This window comes from Neofelis nebulosa, chromosome 2, assembly GCF_028018385.1.
Source record: "Neofelis nebulosa isolate mNeoNeb1 chromosome 2, mNeoNeb1.pri, whole genome shotgun sequence".
In the NCBI taxonomy this organism is placed as follows: Eukaryota; Metazoa; Chordata; class Mammalia; order Carnivora; family Felidae; genus Neofelis; species Neofelis nebulosa.
The window spans coordinates 196,976,887-196,994,088 of record NC_080783.1 but is presented as its reverse complement, the minus strand read 5'-3'; the positions used below and the strand labels follow the sequence as shown (position 1 = coordinate 196,994,088).

General features: G+C 45.0%; 1 protein-coding gene and 1 pseudogene across 5 annotated transcripts in view; one reads left to right on the top strand and one right to left on the bottom strand.

Annotated features, from left to right (window-relative positions):
* PHC2 (polyhomeotic homolog 2) overlaps window positions 1-12,220 on the bottom strand; it is a 116,630-nt gene extending 104,410 nt beyond the window's left edge. For 2 of the 5 annotated variants that reach the window (XM_058718163.1, XM_058718165.1), the window contains exon 1: window positions 12,111-12,218. The gene's annotated coding sequence lies outside the window, so the exon portion shown is untranslated. Of the gene's footprint in view, window positions 1-11,273; window positions 11,755-12,110 lie in introns of those variants that run through there. The other 3 variants (XM_058718166.1, XM_058718167.1, XM_058718164.1) reach the window with 3 other exon arrangements.
* LOC131491255 (26S proteasome regulatory subunit 4-like) lies at window positions 109-1,490 on the top strand (annotated as a pseudogene).
* Window positions 12,221-17,202: the final 4,982 nt, after the last annotated feature.

Sequence of the window (17,202 nt, the reverse complement as noted above, 5' to 3'; positions counted from 1 at the left end):
TAGAAATAGAGCTTAAATCCTTGAGTGAACTAGCCTTAGTGTCCTTAGGCAGGACCCTAAGACAGTTAGGGATGGGTGGGTCCATCCCTATAACCAGAAGATCCCATCATGGATGGCAGCTACAGTACCCCCTCCAACTGTCCCTTGTTATCATGATCAGAGACAGAATTTGGGGCTCAACATACGACAGGCCTGCCCCTGTATGACATCCCGTCTTATGTGGTTCCCAACCATTTCTTACACTCTTTTGCCTTTGAGAAGACAACTTCATTTTCGTATGCTGTAGTGCCAGCATCTTTTGTGAAATAATCCCTATTTCACAATGCTCCCAAAGCCAAGTTCGTCTCTCCTACTCCAATTCTCATTTTCTGTCTCTCTTACTAAGTAGAATGGAAAGCTTCAGGGCTAAATTAAGAATGAAAATAATCTGAGCCCACAGTACACAATGTCAGCATTCTTTCCTTTGTAGACAAGGATCTGCTGGAGCCAGGCTGCTCAGTCCTGCTCAACCACAAGGTGCATGCCATCATAGGCATGCTCATGGATGACACGGATCCCTTGGTCACAGTGATGAAGGTAGAAAAGGACCCCAAGGAAACCTATGCTGACATCGGGGGGTTGGACAACCAAATCCAGGAAATTAAGGAACCTGTGGAGCTTCCTCTTACTCATCCTGAATATTATGAAGAGATGGGTATAAAGCCCCCAAAGGGGGTCATTCTCTATGGTCCACCTGGCACAGGTAAAACCTTATTAGCCAAAGCAGTAGCAAACTAAGCCTCAGACACTTCCTTAAGAGTGGCTGGCTCTGAACTGATTCAGAAGTACCTAGGTGAGAAGCCCAAACTCATTCGGGAATTGTTTCGAGCTGTGGAAGAACATGCACCATCCATCATGTTTACTGATGAAATTGAAGCCACTGGAACAAAAAGATATGCCTCAAATTGTGGCGGTGAGAGAGAAATTCAATGAACAATGTTGGAACTGTTGAACCAGTTGGATGGATTTCACTTGTGAAAGTCATGGCCACAAACTGAATAGAAACTTTGGATCCAGCACTTGTCAGACCAGGCCACATAGACAGGAAAATTGAGTTCCCCCTGCCTGTTGAAAAGACTAAGAAGCACATCTTTCAGATCCACACAAGCAGGATGATGCTGGCCGATGATGCGGCCCTGGATGACTTGATCATGGCTAAAGATGGCCTTTCTGGGACCAACATCAAGGCAATCTGTACAGAAGCTGGTCTGATGGCCTTGAGAGAATATAGAATGAAAACAACAAATGAAGATTTCAAAAAATCTAAAGAAAATGTTCTTTATAAAAAACAAGAATGCACCCCTGAGGGGCTCTATCTGTAATGACTACATTTGCCTTCAAGGAAATGGTCAGGAGTGTCCCAGCTCCTAGGAGGGATGAGTTTGGGGAAGTTACCCAGAGGAACCCATGTTCCAGTTGATCTTTCTTAGCAAAACCTCCTGAGTACCTTTTTGAGTGTGATGTGCAGGATGCCCACTGGGCTGCCTTCATCTGTTGATCATGTACAGTGCTCTCCCCCCAGTAAAGCAAACTCCTTCTCAAAGAAAAAAAAAAAAAAAAAAAAAGGAAGAAAGAAAGAGAATAATTTGAGCCCAAACTTACTGTGCAACTTTAGGGAAATTTTACCTCTATACATCTCAACTGGCTCTTCCTTCAAATGAAATCAACCCTACTCTCTAGGAGGACACAGGAAGTAATAAGAGGTACAACTTACGTGGTACTTATTATGCACCTCACACGTATTAACCTGTTTAATTCTATACTTCTTCCAGCTAGGTACTATTATTATCCTCTCAGTGCACAAAGAGACTGGAGCAGAGCGGGGAAGGACTTGAAGAAAGCTGTGAAACTCCAGTGAACGAGTGGTACAGGCAGAGCTGGGACCCAAGCGGCCTGGCTCTCGTGTCCATGCTGTTAACCATTACCCTCTACTTCCCTCTCTGCGGGCCACTGAAAGGCACCATACACAGTACAAAACTCCAGCATATTAAAGTACATGGGGAGACGCTGAAGGGTAGGCCTCAGATATGTGACAGTGTTACACATTTCAACCCAAATGCATTTTACAGCCAAGATTTTAGACCTCAAATCACCCATCATTTGTAGCTAAAATATTAGGGTCTCTTTGGATTGTAGCTCTCTAGGAGATGGATTTGTCCTTAACTGGTACTACACCTACAATTCAGATGACACTGTCACTAGATGAATATCCACCTTGAGGTGTGGCTTTATGGATCAATTTTCATGTTAGGTTTTTCTCAAGAGCAATGACCTGAGAATACAAAAATAGCAGAAAATACACTTGTGCTCATGCTTTTACTACAGATAGAATTTTATTTTTTCTAAGTTTATTTATTTATTTTGAGAGAAACAGAGAGACGGGGGGGCGGACAGAGAGAGGGAGAAAGAGAATCCCAAGCAGGTTCCACACTGTCAGCACAGAACCCTATGAGGAGCTCGATCTCACAAACCATGAGATCATCATCACCTGAGTAGAAATCAAGAGTCGGACACTCAACCGACTAACATGACATAACATAAAAGAATGTTATTTTTGGGGTGCCTGGGTGGCTCAGTCGGTTAAGCGTCCGACTTCAGCTCAGGTCACGATCTCACGGTCCGTGGGTTCGAGCCCCGCGTCGGGCTCTAGGCTGATGGCTCAGAGCCTGGAGCCTGCTTCCGATTCTGTGTCTCCCTCTCTCTCTGCCCCTCCCCCGTTCATGCTCTGTCTCTCTCTGTCTCAAAAATAAATAAATAAATGTTTAAAAAAAAAAAAAAAGAATATTATTTAAAAAAAAAAAAAAAAGCATTGGGGCACTTGGGTGGCCCAGTCAGTCAACTGTCTGACTTTGGCTCAGGTTATGATCTCACATTCATGAGTTCGAGCCCCACGTTGGGCTCTGTGCTGACAGCTCAAAGCCTGGAGCCTGGTTCAGATTCTGTGTCTCCCTCTCTCTCTCCACCTCCTCAACTCACGCTCTGTCTCTCTCTCTCAAAAAATGAATAAACATTTAAAAAATTTAAAAAGCATTAAATATTTAGGTCCATATATTACCTTCTATTTCAAAAAATTTATTTAGACAAAAATTTAAGACCATCCACTAGATATGATACAGTACCTTCAAACTATTATCAATCCTTATAACCATATTCCCATCTGGGCAATGGGCCATTTAGAAAGTACTTAATAAACATGTGTTGAATGAATGAATGCTATTTCAGAGATGGATTCAGTGCTCTACATTTCCAGAAGTTTCCTCAGAAGGAATAGGTGCCTTGTAATATTCATTTTGCTCTGGAAAACTCTACTACTCAGCCCTGTTTCAAGAAGGAGAACTTACTCCTCCAGTCTCTAGAAGAGCCTAAAGCCACCCTTATCTGTACCCATGGTTTCCACATTGTTTTCTTCCCCCATCAAAAAGAGAACAGAGAAAGATCAGGTTACATTGCTTTCTTGGGCCTGTATACATTCCTGTGAGGTTCTCTCTTCTGTCAGGAAAAGTCTCCCTGGCAACCATATTTACACACTCACTTAATTCCCTCCCCTCCTTGGATTTGCTGGTTGGTATAAAAATTAATTTGCATTGAATTGCTTAAGTTTACAAGTTAATCAGTTTAACAGACTCACAAAATTTTACAATTTGGTTTCTGGCCAAAATTCACTTCTTAAGGGGCCTGTCTCCTCTCTTTTGAAATCTGAATGGAATTCTCTTCAGTTCAATACTTTTCAACACATACAGTTTCTGGTTATAGGTAGAGAAAAGAATAGTCTCCTAAGGGCATCTGGCCAATATTATTAGAAAGATCAAGACAGGAAGAGGAACCTTAATTCAGAATAAGCAAGGGGTCAAATTCACAAAGATCAGCTATGATGAGGAGCTGGAAAAGAAGAGTCAAGGAGCAAGACAAAATGGGCCATATGAAATGAAGAACTCAGGCCTAAGATTCTGGGTGATCAGAGTTCAGGACCTGGATAACAGGAATGGAACATGCGACTCAAGAATGGAGTGCCACTAATTCATCACCCATGTATTTATTAAGCATCGAATAGTACTTGGTGCTGGGAATACAGCAGTGAATAAGCCAGACCCAGGTCCTGCCTTCATAAAGTTTATAGTCAAATATTTAAATAGTGAACCAATGCTGGCTTTGTTATTGAGCCAAGTATCTTTGGGCTAGGGGCTTGTTATACAATTTCCTACAAAGGTCAGAACTGGTTTCAGAGTATGGACGGAACAGGGACTTAACCCAGACAAGTTCAACAAGTCCTCCCTGGAATAGGTGAGTTGGTGTGTCAACAAGTCTTTGACATATACAATGGTTTCTTTACATCTTCAACAACGTGACACTTGAGCCTTTAGACAGGGAGATGAAGAAGGGTATATTTATCATAGGGCATAAGGCTAAATACTTGGTAGTTATATATAAGTTTTCTAGAGTAGAAAGTATATAAAGGTATAAGCTATTTTTAAGCATATTCAACAACTATTTATTGAGCATCAGCTATGTTCAAGGAATGGTTTGAGGAATTGCAGCTACGGATATGAAAAAGACCTGGTGCCTAGCAATTACAACACTGTGGTAAGTGCTATAAGGACATGTTAAAGTACAAAGGAAGACCAGAGAGTAAGGATACTAATTCGTTAAAAGCAAGTTGGGAAATGCTTCTGAGATACAATGCTTGAACTGACTCTTAAAAGATAGAGATGTTTGTTGCTTTCAGCTGATAAATTTGGTGGTAATTTGTTACACAGCAGCAGATGACTACTACAGGACCTTATGGAGACTATACCACCAGCACAAGTAGGAGACCATGGAGAACACCTGGCCATTGAAACTTTGTTTCGTGACATATGCCATAGGGTTATACTCTAAATCTCTTTAAAACTATAAAGAGTTTTTCTTAGGCTCACCTGGTCCATGTTGGGAGTAGAAAGTGAGAACAGGAGTACAGCCACTCTGGAAAACAGTATGGAGATTCCTCAAAAAATTAAAAATAGAACTATCCTACGACCCAGCAATTGCACTACTAGGCATTTATCCAAGGGATAAAGGTGTGCTGTTTCGAAGGGACACATGCATCCCCATGTTTATAGTAGCACTATCAACAATAGCCAAAGTATGGAAAGAGCCCAAATGTCCCTCGATGGATGAATGGATAAAGAAGATGTGGTGTACATATACAACAGAGTATTACTCGGAAATCAAAAAGAATGAAATCTTGCCATTTTCAAATATGTGCATGGAACTGGAGGGTATTATGTTAAGTGAAATTAGTCAGAGAAAGACAAAAATCATATGACTTCACTCATATGAGGACTTTAAGAGACAAAACAGATGAACATAAGGGAAGGGAAACAAAAATAATCTAAAAACAGGGAGGGGGACCAAACAGAAGAGACTCATAAATATGGAGAACAAACTAAGGGTTACTGGAGGGGGTGTGGGAGGGGGGATGGGCTAAATGAGTAAAGGGAACTAAGGAATCTACTCCTGAAATCATTGTTGCACTATATGCTAACTAATTTGGATGTAAAATTTAAAAAATAAATAAAATTAAAAAACAAAAAAGAAAGTGAGAACAGGCACTCTGAACGGGAATGACACAGGTAATGGGAGGAAGCAACACAATCACAGTCTTGTCTGATATCCTCCACAGAAGGATCTAAGCTGGCTGGTGCTGGGACCTGGTCAGGTGGTCAGCTAGCATCAAGTGCTATAAGGACTTGGTCAGTACTGGTCAAATGATTACACAGAGGGACCGGGAGTGGGAGGAGCAAGAGGGTAAGGAAAAGTTGTTTTTTGAGAGAGCAATAATCGTGAGGACCAGAAAAACTTCATTTGGTGTCAGTGCCAAGTAATGACTGTAAAGCCAAAAATAAGAGATAATATCCAAGATTAAGTTTTCCTGGCTTCCATGATTCATACGGGTAGATAAAGGAATAGAGCAGGCGACGAAGATTAGGGTGGAACATGGACATTCAAGACACATGAGGTAAATGGGGCTGCATGGTTCACAGCTTCTGGGTAGTCCCTGGTATGGGGGTGCAGGGGAGGCATCAGCCTGGTTAAAAAGACATCAGATCAGGGCAGACAAGTTGTATTATACCTGTTCAACCCCAATTTCTGTTTCAGTAGGTTAAAAACGGTCGCCATAGCTTCCTACAAGCAAATGGGACTATTTGACTACAAAAGGAATAGAAATGAACTCATTTGTTATTTAAATTGGGAGTAAAGACAGCAGCAGGACTATAACTCTACCTAATAATACTCTCAAGACTCGATGGATGAGTTTCCAGGAGCCATTCCGGGTAAATAGTTCCTTGCCTCTTTATTCTCTATTTTCCTACTGGCTATCTACTTGAACTTCAAAATATCCCCCCTTTGCCTTTTCCATCAGGAATCCAAAGTGAGAAGCCCACAGGAAAATGTGACCGTGCACCATGACACAACAAGGACTTAGATACACTACACAAGCAAAACAAGAGATCCAGCACAACATGCTTTTCCTGCTTTAGGCAAAGTATCAATACCTGCAGGCAGAACTCGCTGCCTGATTTGTGGGGCCCAGTGCAAAATGAAAAAGCAGGGCTTTCATTAAAAATTATTAAGGGGCACCTGGGTAGCTCAGTTGATTAAGCGTCCAACTCTTGATTTTGGCTCAGGTCATGATCTCATGGTTCACGAGTTTGAGCCCCATATTGAGCTCTGTGCTGACAGGGCAGAGCCTGCTTGGGATCCTCTCTCTTCCTCTCTCTCTGTCCCTCCCTCTTCCTCTCTCTCTCAAATATAAATAAATAAACTTTAAAAAAAATATTAAGAATTTCAAGGTAACAACAACAGAGCATTAAACCAAATGAGGAGATGCAGGGAGGAGAATGCCCTTCTAAATGCAGGGCCCCGAGAGGTTGCATAGGCTGCACACTCATGAAGCTGGCCCTGCCTTCAGGGACTATTACAGCATGGTCCTTTAGAAGAGCTTTAGAGTCCGAGTTGGGTTCAAATCCCAGATCCCCTATGTGATCTTAGACAATTTATTTAGCCTCTCCATGCTTCCGAGAGATTGTATGGTTGTAATTCAGTACTGTGAAGATTAAGTGGGATAATGAATAGAACGTATACAAAGTGTTTAGCACATAGTAAGCACTCAATAAGTGGTAGCTGATCTATTATTGTTCAATGAAATATGCAGGTAACTGTCAGAGCAGTAAGTTTAGGAAATGAATTACTGAACTGCTATAAAGGACATGAAAGCATGAGACTGAGGTTTTAAGAAAACTAAAATAATGAAGCAGACAAGGAAGATCAAATCTTTTGCTTGGCTCTTCTGCCTTCTCTAACCGCTTTCCTACTTCTCTTTTCCCATTTTTTACAAAGCATACAAAGGGTGATCTGCATGCGGTCCCCATTTCCTAACCACATCTCATGGCACATCTTTTTCACTCTGGTGTTTAATATCCCCGTGGCCACCCCCATGGGTGAACACCCGCCATGGGCGAGAACTAAAGCTATTCTCAAAAAGTTACTAATGACCCCCTGTTTACTAAATGAAATGGGCATTTCCCACTTTCTCTGTACAATTTCATACTGGTGACCAATTCCTCCAGCTTGAAACCCTCTCTTCTGACTTTGGTGATATGCGCCCTCATGGCCAACAGAATGTCTACTCAGTCTCGCATCTCTCAGGTACACAAAGGGAACGCATTTGTTGGATGAATAAATAAGATGGTTCCTTGGCTTCTCTGATATTCCTTTTTTTCCTACCATACTGACTACATTTCTTCTTCCTACCTCCCTAAATGTGGGCAATCTTCAAGCTTTAGCCCTTGGTGCTCCATACTTCTGTTTCTATGCTGCTACCACTGGTGGGCCAAGTTAATCACATGGCTTCAGTTATCATCTTCTATACACAATACTCCTTGACTTCTCTGTTTTGAGCATAAGTCTCTCACTTCCAAATACTTATGGGACATGTCCACTTGTAAGTTCCAGTATCACCTCAAGATATTTTGCACCTAGTGGACTCCCTGGGTGGCTTAGTCAGTTAAGCGTCTGACTCTTGATTTGGGCTCAGGTCATGATCTCATGGCTTGTGAGATCAAGCCCCAAGTTGGCTCTGCACTGACAGCATGGAGGCTGCTTGGGATTCTCTCTCTCTCTCTCTCTCTCTGTCTGCTCCTCCCCACTCTACCCCTCCCTGCTCTCTCTCTCTCTCTCTCAAAATAAATAAATAAACATTTTTAAAAAAGGTATCTAGCACCTAGCATTTCCTCTTCTCCCTAAACTGGCTTTCCTTTTTGTCTTATCTCGGTTAATCTTGTCAACCATCTTCAAGGCTAGATCTGATTTTTCCTTGTTTCTTGACCTCTGTATCCAGTCAGTCATAAAGTCCTGTTCATGTTTCCTTTATGATACTTATTGAACCCATCTTTTTATTTTCACTCCATCACCCTAATTCAATTCCTTACCCCCTCACACCTAGACTACTTAAATAATGTACTAGCTGGTTGTGCAGTTCTCTTTCTATCCCTACTAAAGTTAAAAAAAACACTTTTTTAGCGTTTATTTATTGAGAGACAGAGCATGAGTGGGAAGGGGCAGAGAGAGAAGAAGACAGAGAATCCAAAGCAGGCTCTAGGCTCTGAGCTGTCAGCATGGAGCCCAATGCGGGGCTTGAACTCATGAACCATGAGATCACCAACTGAGTCGAAGTCGGACGCTTAACCGATTGAGCCATCCAGGCACCCCATCCCTACTAAAGTTTATTCTTCACACTGTTGTTGAGACTCTTCTTAAAAAGACTCTCATGACCCCACATTTCCCTAACCAAACATCTTCAGACTTTCCATCATACAGGATAAAGTTCTAACTTCTTAGTTCAGTATTCAATGCCTGTTAAAATCTGGCTGCAGCCAACACTTCTAGTCTTAGAACTTCTCTACTTAAACCTTTTGATCTTGCCAGATTGGTCCCTGAAAACTTTCTACCATACTCCAGTCCTGTGTTTTATAAACATGATTTCTCCCATCTGGAAATTCCTTCCACCCTCCTTCTCTCTATAGAACAAAATTCACTATGCCTCTGAAAAACGCCTTCCTTGGGAATCATAGTCCATAATGATCTTTCTCTTTCTTCAGCTTCTATAATACCGCATGTTTCATCACTTTGAAAACTTACTGAATGGCTGCTTGACATTAATCCTCACAACTCCATGAGGTGGGTGGCATTATTACAGATGAAGAAACAAAGTCAACTAACTTGTCCAAGTCACATAGCAAGTAACTGGTGGAACTGGGATCCAAAACCTTGTTTAGCAGAGAATAATTCCCAGACTACACACCTCTCTCATTTTCCTGTGTTTTCCAAACCACAAATACAGCACAGAATTTGCACACAAGCAGGTGCTCAGTAAACATGGTGATCGAGAAAATTACTTAAATAGCACCCGTGACTCTCTAGCACTTACAGAATTGTCCATCTTAGCAGTCCACATTAAGCACATCACCTCTTTACATCGCTTCCTCTGTAATACAGTTCAAGACCGGGGATTTGCCAAAAATTCACCACTATTCATTCTAAAAATAAATGTTGGTTTAAACAAGGCTAAAAGGCCTTTATCTGATTCGAACATTAGGTGAGCTTTGGGGATGCCCACTGTACCACCGCTAGGCCCATCATCGCTATTTCCAAATGATTAGGAAGTAAAAATAGGCTGGCTAGTTGATGGCTTATGAGGTAAAATGGACTATTTATAGTTCTGGAGGTGGATGCTAAGGCAGCAGAACAGGATTTCTCTGCTTTGGTAGCTAAGCCCTCAGTAAAAGAGGCCCAATAAAAGTGCATCATGGATGGAAAATGGGATCAAAAGAGGGTAACAGTAAGGAGGGAGGGAGAACAGAAAGAAGGAAATGCTGGAAATATTCTATTGAGGAGACGGCGCTGTCCTTTTCTGAATAGTTGCTTGAAGCTGTCAGATCTAACCCTGTCCTCTGCAGCTGGCACCGTGTAACAGAGGACTCTGTCACTCCTGCATGATTCATGGTCTCTGTCCTGAACTGCCTGTCCTGACCCATATCACAGGCCAGATCCTCTCTTGCTCCAGATCCTCCCAGCTTGTGACCTTATTACTCACTTCCTCAGGTCTCAGAAATCTGACCTCACAGATTTGACATTCAGCATTGCTTCCCTGGTTATGGCCTGTATTTTCCTCTTGCTGTATGGAATGAGGCTCAGAAAAACTGATGAGGGGAAAAAGTGGGGAGGAAGAACAATACGAAGGAAAATAAGAGGAAGAACAATAAGAAGGAAAATTATAGTGGCAATTAGAAATTCTAGATTACTTTTGGGAAGTTACTTCATTGAGAAAGGGAAAAGGCCATGGCTACAATATAAAGCAATTACCTAGAGATACCACACTCTTCTGTTTCCTCTTTTTTGGCTGCCCTTCCTGTCCTTCTCAATCTTCTCTGCAAGGCAAACTCCTATTCATCCTTCAAGATCTTGCTTAAACATGTTCTTTTCTGGAAAGCCTTCTCTGACCCTCTCAGACAGCTAATTGTTTTCTCCTTTGTGTTTCCACAGCTCTTTATATACACATCTATTATGCGATCACTTTTACTGGCAATTTTGTCTCTCCCACTACTTCTTTGAGGACAAGGACTAATTATCTTATTCATCTCTGCATCCCCAAGACATAGCACAAGGCACAGCAGAGTGCCTGGCATATAGCAAGTGTTTGTTGTTCTGTGATGAAAGACATCAAGAACAATATGAAAGTACAATTTGCACTTGCAAAAATCAAATTGGTTCCTAGTACTTTTCATGTGTAGTCCCGTTTTTTTCCCTGATTTGGAAGAAACGACTTTAGACTCATAAAGGAAATTCTATTGATATATCTGGCACATTAGCCAGTTTTTCATATCCATTGATGATAGCAACATTCCCCCCCTCCCACCACCACACCACACACCCACACCCACACCCACACACTTCCATGAAGCTCCCAGGGCAAGCTTAACATTAGTGGCACATGGTCCATCCTACCATTTCTGTTGTAGTGCAAGCTAAATGACACCGTGAGCCTAAAGCTGCCACAGATCTTAGCGAACTGGTGGTGGTTGGGGGAGGGGGGGGGGTGGATAATTAAAAGAACACACTTCTGTAGCAGACCTAGAAGGGTGAGGAAGAAAGATGAATTTAAACCTTGCCTTATAAGAAATTTGTTAGAAACTCACGCAAAACAGCCGCTTCCTCTGGACATGACAGACCCGATCCAGGTGTCCGGCAGTGACCTTTGCCCATGAGTGTCAGGTCATCACCCAGCACAGAAAACAAGGGGCCAGTGCCTTTCCTGGGCATCCCTCCTTCTCAAACCTGGCAAATTTTGGGGCCTGCTTTTTCTTTAGGGGATTGTCCTCTCCTCCCAGCACCGACAGTCCCCAGTTCCCTCCGCCGGTGCCCCCTAAGCACCAATCTCGCCTTCGTCCCACAAGGGGCCCCAGCGTGACTCCGGGTCAAAAGTGCCGGCGGCTGGGCTGTCAGGCCCGGCTGTGTGGGGGACGCCGAGGTCAGGCCGGACCCCAGGGTCTCCTCACACTCTGTGGGACGAGCTCAGGGGACGCAGGCCGCGCCAGGCCACGGGCTGCCTCTGCGCGGGCCTCTGCGCGGAAGGGGCTCAGCCCCGGAGAAGCCGCGCGCGCGCGCCGGTGCTCCAGCCGGTCCCCCCGCAGCCTGCCGCAAGTGCCGGCCCCGCAGCTGCTCCGCAGCCCTGGTCGCCGCTGGGTCCCCGCACCCCGCGCGCCGCGGCCGGTCGCTCCGCCGGCCGGACTGCTGGGTGCCCACGCGGGCCCCGCGCCGCGGATCCCGGGTCAGGCCGCCCGCCCGCCCGCCGCCTGCCTGCGGTGCCCACGGCAGTGCCCCGCCCCGCGCGGCCCGACCCGGCCGCCGCGCCCCGGCCCGGCCGTGACAGCTGGGTGCCCAAAGGGTTAAGCCGGCAGCGCGGCGGCCCGAGTGCCCCGCGCTCTGCCCGTCCGCCGCGAGCCGGCCCCAGCGCGCACGCGCCCGCCCGTTACCTGCGGTCGCGTTCGCGCTCCTCCTCCACCTGGCCGCTCTCTCCCGGGGGCCGCCCCTCAGCCCGCCCCCTCGGCTCGGCGCCGCGCACCCTGCTGGCTACTCGGACACAGCCCGGGGAGGAGGGGCGTGGGGGGCGATTACCATATATTAGCATACCAGCGCGCGTCACGTGCCCGTTCCAGCCAATGGTCACTCTGGAAGGCGGGGATTGGGGCGAACACGCCTAGGTGCTGCTCCGGGCCTGAACCGGTGGTCATGGCAACGGCTGGGAGGGCGGGGGAGTGGGGAGGCACCGGAGCCCAGTGGCCCCGCGGGAGCATCTCCACTACCTGAATTCTGTGCGGAGACACAGTGCACTTTTCCCACCCTGCGGAGGGAGAGGGGCTGAATTTGGCTCCTCTCAGAAGGATTCAGACTCAGCAAATAGTTACCGAGCGCTTACCACGTGCCTAACACTTTTCTGCTGGACATGATTCTCGGGGTAACCTTGAGATGTCAGTACTGTTAACCCCACTTGACAGAAGGGAAAGTGGAGGCTCAGAGAGGCTAGGTCACTCACCCAAAGTCACACAGCCACACCAAATGTTAAAAGTGGAAGTCTGAGCCCATTTCTGACTTCAGGCCAGGACTCTCTTGAGTTGTTTTCTCCAGCAGGGGTCTCCCAGCACCTCCTCACAATTCCAGGTATACTAAGCGTCTGGAAGATACTCACACAACCCTTGTACAGTGCTTTAGTGTTTCTTTACAAAGACCTTTGAGGTTAGTAGGCAGAGCAGTTATGTCCCTATTGCAGATGAGGAGAAATGAGGCTTAGAAAGGTAACATGACCTGTCTCAGGTCAAATAGCTATTAAGAGCTAGTACTTAATTACTATGATTTATATTCAAACTCACTACTTTATAAACTTTTAAATTCAATCTTCTCAATGCACTGCTATTGCTATGACCATTTTACAGATTAAGAAACTGAGGCTTTAGGAAGCTAAGCAAATTACCCAAGGCTACACAGCTAGTTAATAGCAGATTTAGGTTCAAATCTAGGTTTATCTGGCTCCAAACTAGTCTCATGAAATCTTGTTGCACCAGGTTCCTTTCATTTAGGCTTGGACTTGGACTTGCAGAACAGAACTTTCCCACCTCTCCTCTTAAGATGTGACTACGTTCTCTCTTGCGCCAGCAAAATATCAAGTGACAAATGATATGCGTTAAGGTCACAGGCTAAATATTAAAAGAGAACAGAGTCACCCCTGCAAGGTAGGAAGTACACTGTATAATTCCCTGCCTCTTGATTTTTACCCCTAGGGATTTGATAGTTTGCCTAAAGGCAGAGTAGTTTAAAAATATTAGCATCTGCATTTGGACTTTCCTTCTGCTCCTCCCTTTAGGTTAGCTCAGTGGCTTTCTGATTACTGGACAAGGCCATTTGCCTCAAATCAAATATGCTAAACTTTATAGGCATTTTAAGGGATTATTAAAGGTAACTTTGAATATATGTACATTTCATCTTATTGGGCTGATTTAAAACCTAATTTCCTCCTAAACTGTGACTGTTTGGTGTTCAAAAGCACAACCATGGAGGCAGACTTATGTGGAATAAAATCCCCACTTGGCTACTCACTAATGTGTGACCTTGGCTAAGTTACTTAGCCCCTCTGTGCCTCAATTTCCTCATTTGTAAAATAGGACAGGAATGGCGTGAGAATTAAATGGGTTAACATATAAAAAGCATTTAGCACAAGTAAATGGCTCACAGTAAAACTTCCATAATTGTTAGCTGTTGTTGCCCCAGGAGCTTTCATAGGAACTGACAACCCCCATGTACAGAATCTCTCCAGGTTTCCTGGCTAGCTTTGAAATGTTGAAGCTGCCCCCCCCCCCCCATCCCTCGTAGCATATTAAACAGTCTGTTGTGCTGGTGAAGGCTTGTTATCTCTCCAATGACATTCCCTCTTCTTAGGATCATAAATAATTCCTGGACTCAAAGGAGCTGGTTTCTCCTGCACATCTCCTAGCACCAAATTACCAGAGTGGCTCCTTGCAGAAGGGGATCTTGACAAACAGCGGAGCCATAAGTCAGGCTCCTTGAAACACTTTTATGAGCGCCTTAATGAGGGAGATGAGCTGTCATCAGGCACTCGTCCGTCCTTCCTGGCCACAGGAAATGAGCTCTTTGTGCTCAAAGGATTTCCAAAGCTGAGGAGCAAAGAGTTTTCAGGAAGTGGGGCAGGGATGAAAAGCTGTTGACTCAGAGAATCCCAGGGCTAAACAGCCCCCATCCTGCCATTCACCTTATAGGGTCAAATTACTCATGGTCTTATTGCAGCAATAGCACCAAAGGGTGGCTTGTGTGGGGGGTGTTAATTCTCTCGCCCCTCTTCCCCCGGCATATACACTTGGGCAGCCGACCCACCACCACCCCAAAAGATAATGCTGTATAGAACAATGGTTAAGAGCATAGTCCCTTGGAGCTAAAGAAGCAAGTGTGAGTCCTGCTTCCCCTACCTTGGAAAAGTTGCTTAACCTCTTTGTGTCTCAATTTCCACATCTGTAATATGGGAATAATACAGTACCCACCTTTGAGTCTCCTGTGAGGATAAATGAGTTACTGACATAAAGTGCTCGGAACGCCCTATATTTGCTAATGAAATGTATTGCTAATGTATTTGCTAATGAAACAAAATAAACATGTAAGTCCAGTACAAACAATGTACTTTTGAGGCAACCACAGCCTTAAGCAAAGTGCCCTAGGCCCTCTCTCTGTCCCTCAACTATATGCTGTAGGCTGCCCTCCCCATTCTGACTTGTAAATAAAGATTGCCCAGGAATAAGAATGTGTGCTTAAGAACTCTAGTTTGAGCCTTGACTCTGCCACTTGTCCTTGTTCTGTGAGCTTGGCCAAGTTTTTACATTCCTAAGCCACAGTTGTGTTATTTGTAAACTGAGACTAACTTCCTCCCGGAGTTGCTCTGAGCGTTTGATCAGATTGTGTCTGGCAAGAAGTGATGGGGTCCTGCTTGATCATAATCACCTTGCTCGTTTACTGAGCTGTTTCTGGTGAATATCTTTGCTCTCCTACAATGAAAATAACATTTATTGAGCACTTACTCTGGCCTTGTGTTATATACATCATCTTATTTAATACTTAAAATAAGACGAAGGCCCAGAGGGATGAAGTAACTTGTCCAAGGTCACAGTGGAAGGCGGTGGCGGGACCAGGATTCAAGCTGGACCGATCTTCGAGTCCATGCCAGTCACCCACCATACCGCAAGCCCACCCCTGTTCTAGCATGGCTCATACAATTCACGGCATGTGTGTTCTATTTCTTTAGGATTCCTCCCCCATCCACAGGCACATGCTCTCCCCCAGTGCCCAGCAACACCCAGCACCATAAGTGTTCCACATACTCTTACTGAAGGACTGAAAGTGAATGGCGATGACATTTAATAGGGATGATAGTCCCCTTTTTGGGGCTGTCCCCAGTGGGGAAGGAAAGCAGCTGGGAACCCTCCTCTCCACCCCCAGCATCCTCTTCCTGCTAACTAACAGTATGGAAGGCCTTCTTCCTTCCCCCACGGGGGTGTCAGGCTTCTTGGTTTCAGAGATCCACAATAGGCACAACGATGACTCATCTGCAGTGAACATTTGGAGAGCTGTCAGGGCCGCTGGTGCTTTTTAGGGCTCTGTTAACATGCATCAGTGGCGTGATTTCCAAATAACGGCCTTGGAAACCTATATTAGTTTCCTAGGGCTGCCATAAACCACAAAGTAGGTGGCTTAAGACAACACAGATGGATTCTCTCATAATTCAGGAGCCAGAAGTCCAAAATCAAGGTCTCAGCGGGGTCAGTTTCTTTCTGGGGGCTCAAAGGGAGAATCTATTCAATGCCTTTCTCCTGGCTTCTGGTGGCTGCTGGCAATCCTTGGCACGCCTTAGCTTGTAATGCATTACTTCAATCTCTGCCTCCACCCTCACATGACACTCTCCCTGTGTGTCTATGTCCCAGTTTCCCTCTTCTTGTAAGGACACCAGTTCTCTTGGAGAAGGGCCCACCCTCATTCAGTATAACCTTATCTTACTTTGATTATATCTACAGACCCCAGTTGCAAATAAGGTCACATTCACCAGTACGAGGGGGTTAGGACTTGAACATATCTTTTCTGAGGGACACAATTCAACCCACAAGAATATGTGCAGAGGCGGGGCGCCTGGGTGGCTCAGTCGGTTAAGCGTCCGACTTCAGCCAGATCACGATCTCGCGGTCCGTGAGTTCGAGCCCCGCGTCGGGCTCTGGGCTGATGGCTCGGAGCCTGGAGCCTGTTTCTGATTCTGTGTCTCCCTCTCTCTCTGCCCCTCCCTCGTTCATGCTCTGTCTCTCTCTGTCCCAAAAATAAATAAAAAACGTTGAAAAAAAAAAGAATATGTGCAGAGGAGATGAAAAATGAAGGAAGGGGATGAAGAGAAAGGGGAGGTTGTCCATAAGGGGCAGATCATATTTGAATAATAGAGGGTGACCATGGGTCCCATAGGAATAAGAAAGTTTTTCTTTTTGGCCAATCTCGTTCTTTCCCAAAGATGTCTCCAGCTCATAGACTCACCATACCAGAGCTAGAAGAGACTTTAGAGATTCATTCATTCATTCAACAGACATTTATCAAATACTCTTTGGGCAGCTGGGCATTCAGAGAGGACAGAAATGGTCAGAGGGAACTGAGGTGCAGAGAGGGAAGATGAGTTGTCGAGGATTCCACATCAAACTAGAGGACAGCCAAGAACAGAATGGGGTAGCCCAAGCCCCAATCCTGAGCCTCTCTGATGCCTACCAAGAAGGCTACCCACCCCTTGGGTCTAAACATCTGGTGCACAGATAGATCTAGGTTTTTAAAAGGTGTTTGTGTCTGAGGCTCATTACTGGCTTCCCCAAACTTCCATAGGCAGATCCCGTCATTGACAAACCTTGGACAAAGCTAGAGCCATCCCTTATCTGAAAGTGCAATCTTGCAGCTTTTTTTTCTTTTGGACCAATTGTTGGTTAATCTCTGACGCATCACCTTCTCTGGATGCCACAGCAGAATCAGGCATACAGAAACTCC